At 50.6% G+C, this 3,145-nt stretch overlaps 1 pseudogene; it reads right to left on the bottom strand.

Moving 5' to 3' along the window:
* Window positions 1–1,941: 1,941 nt before the first annotated feature.
* LOC129147899 (male-enhanced antigen 1-like) lies at window positions 1,942–2,912 on the bottom strand (annotated as a pseudogene).
* Window positions 2,913–3,145: the final 233 nt, after the last annotated feature.

Raw genomic sequence — 3,145 nt, 5'->3', positions numbered from 1 at the left:
GGGCTGTGGGTGCAGCCTGCTCTCAGGCAGGCCTCTCTCCTTTCTGTCCCAAGCTTTCATCAGCAAGCTTCCAGGGCAGGGGATTGGACAAGACCAAGCTGGTTTGAGTCAACACCCATCTGTGTTTTAGGCCTCAGCTGGCCCCAAGCCCCACCCAGTGCTTGGGGAGGGCAGATGGCTGCCTGGGCACGAATGCATAGCAGGACAGGCTTGAGTTCAGAAAGAAATATTTGTTAAAGAAGCAAAAAAAGTGCATAAAAAATAATGTAGGGTACATGGAGACTTGGAGAGCTGCCCCGGAGTTTGGGGAGAGAACCCAAGAGAATTCCCAGAAAGATATGGGAGGGTGTCTCTTTTTAAAAATTTTTTATTGATTTCAGAAAGGAAAGGAGAGGGAGAGAACGATAGAAACATCAATGATAAGAGAAAAATCATTGATCGGCTGCCTCCTGCACACCCTACAGTGGGGATCAAGTCCACAACCCGGGCACGTGCTCCGACTGGGAATTGAACTGTGACCTCCTGGTTCATAGATCGATGGGCAACTACTGAGCCAGGCCAGCCAGGCTGGGATGGTGTCTCTTGAGTGTAGGGTTTTGGTGGCACGTCTGTGTATGAGGGTTTGTTTATATGGCCTGTGCACCAGAAGCTCTGCTATCAGTCTGGGACTCAGAAAACCAATGCACAGGCCTTAGCCACGCCCTTCTTTTATCCCAGACAAGGGTTGGCACAGGAAGCCTCCACCTGCTGGCCCTGGCAGGGATAGGTGGGGTGGAGGCGAGGACAAAACACCATGTGGGAGGAAGCAGCTTAGCAAGGCCACTCTGGTGCTTTGGGAACCCCAGGGAGGCGATGGTGGCAGCAGACAGCGCTGGGGGTGAGGGGGAGAGCAGGGCAGTGGAAGCTTTGCCATTGCTAAGCTTGGAAAAGAGGCGGCTTGGAGTGGAGGAGCGGGGAGGGGTGCTCAGCCAGCATCTGCAAGGCTGTGGACTCCTTTGGTGGTGCTTCTTTTGAGTTAAAACGGCCAGTTTCTAGTTCACTAGAATAAAGCAAATTCTACAGATCAGAACTGTGCAAAGGTGGAATTATCATAACGATGATGATATTTTGGTATCTGAAAGGCTAAACTGATATAATGTGGACCTTTAAAGGTTTGGTCCCTAGAAGACTAGGATAGATTTCCCTCACCTCTTCTGAGCCTCTGATGAAACTTTGTGAAGGACTGGAGGAAACAGGTCTTTCTTGTTGTTCATCCTCACCCAAGGATATTTTCCCCTTGATTTTTAGAGATAATGGAAGGGAGGAAGAGAGACACAGAGGAAAGGAGAGAAAAATCTCATTGTGAAAGAGAGACATCAATTGGTTACCCTCCACTCGTGTCTGGACCAGGGCCAGGGATCGGAGCATGCAACCCAGGTACATGCCCTGACCACAATCAAACCCAGTAACCTTCAGTCTGCAGCCAATGCTCTATCCACTGAGCCAAACTGGCTAGGGCAGGAACCAGTTTTTTGATAGATTTGGGTTCTGGGTCTAACCAAAAATATGTGCATTAGTCATCAACATTTAAAAACAGAGAGTTTCATACAAAGCAGAAGGTCAAAGATCTCCAGATAAGTGGAAAGGTCTGGCAAGGGTGCATCTTCATTCCTGTGTGACAGCTGACGCCCTGGGCCCTCTGGTTAACCCCAGGCCCCCCGCCCCCTCTGCCAGCCTCTATGTGATATATATATATGCTGTATACATAGAGAGCTTTATTCTCCAGAGCAAACATGTCAAACTCAAAGGCTAACATGGGCCAAATAAACAAGGTTTATGTGGGCCGCAAAAAAAACAAAAAAAAAAAAAAAAAAAAAAAAAAAAAAAACAAAAGTTTCAATTTTCATGGAAACGTAGGTTTATTTAGAAAAGTATAGTATAAAAAAAAGAACAAGAGCAATGATAAAATTAATGTTTTCTTCCTGACACTTGGCATCTCTTCTCTGCTCCTCTCTTTCCTACTTCAGGGGAAATCTCGTTCTCAGTGATTACTTTCAAAACTGACCCAAGGTGAATGTCAATAATTCTGGATCTGACAGGAGACTTATTTCCTTTCATAATTGTAAATAACTGCTCACACCATTATATTGGCTGAGCCACAAAAATATTTGCTGTGGGCCGGTGCGGCCCGTGGGCTGGGAGTTTGACCTGCTGGCTCTAGCGTGATACTGCTACAGTGGATTGGGCGTGGGCCTATGTCCCCATGTGTACAGAACGGAATACAGTGGGTCTCTGAGAAGAAGTCTGATTTTCCTGGATGTGGGAAGGGAGACGGGCTTAGTCCTGTGCTGGCTCCAGTGGAATGCAGGGAGATAAGGCGGCTCTCAAGGTGGTTCCTTCCAGGTAGGGGATGCCTGCCGGGCTTGGAGACCCTTCGCTCCCACGTGTTCCCACTGGACATGTGACATCTGCGAGCCCAGGCAGGAACCCCTGAGGCAAGAGGGCTTACTCCAGCCACTGTCCTTTTTCACCAGCTCTACCTGTTCTGGCTCCATGGGGAAAGGGCTGTGCTTGCTCAACGCTATAGCCCTCCCTCATCTTCATCCTCACTCTCCAATGGTGGTTGTGGCACATGAAGCCCAGGGCCTGGATCCGATTCTGGATATCGGCAACTACATCTTCTCCATCCCCCACCGGGGTCAGTGCAGGATCTTGGTTCAGGGGCTGGGAGGAGTTGCCAGCTGGGCCTGCCCCGGTTTCCTCCTGCTCTTCCTCAGGCTCCTCACTGCTCCAATCCCCAGTGCCTTCCTTCTGTGGGGCCCTGGTGCAGCCCCAGTTCCTCAGTCTGATTGGGGCCCATGGTGTCTCCCCCTAGAACTACTGCTGCCATCCGGGCAGGGGCCGCTCAGAGCCCGCGTTCGAACCCGTACCTTCACTGCCGGCGGGGCAGCTGTGTGTGATTCTTGATTTGGAAGATGGGACTCAAGGACGAGACAGGAGAGAAAGGGGGGTCTTAGAAAGGGTAGATGGACAGAGAGGGGTCTGAGGAAAAGAGTGGGGACGGTTGGGGCTCCACAGGGGCCCCTGAAGGCGGGGAGCTGATCCCAGAAAGGTTGCCCAGGGGGGATGCAAGGGCTGTTCTTCCAAGAGTCAGTAGCTGCAGCTG

This window comes from Eptesicus fuscus, chromosome 22 (assembly GCF_027574615.1).
Source record: "Eptesicus fuscus isolate TK198812 chromosome 22, DD_ASM_mEF_20220401, whole genome shotgun sequence".
NCBI lineage: Eukaryota > Metazoa > Chordata > Mammalia > Chiroptera > Vespertilionidae > Eptesicus > Eptesicus fuscus.
The sequence above is the reverse complement of the archived record's forward strand: the minus strand, read 5'-3'. Positions and strand labels throughout refer to the sequence as shown.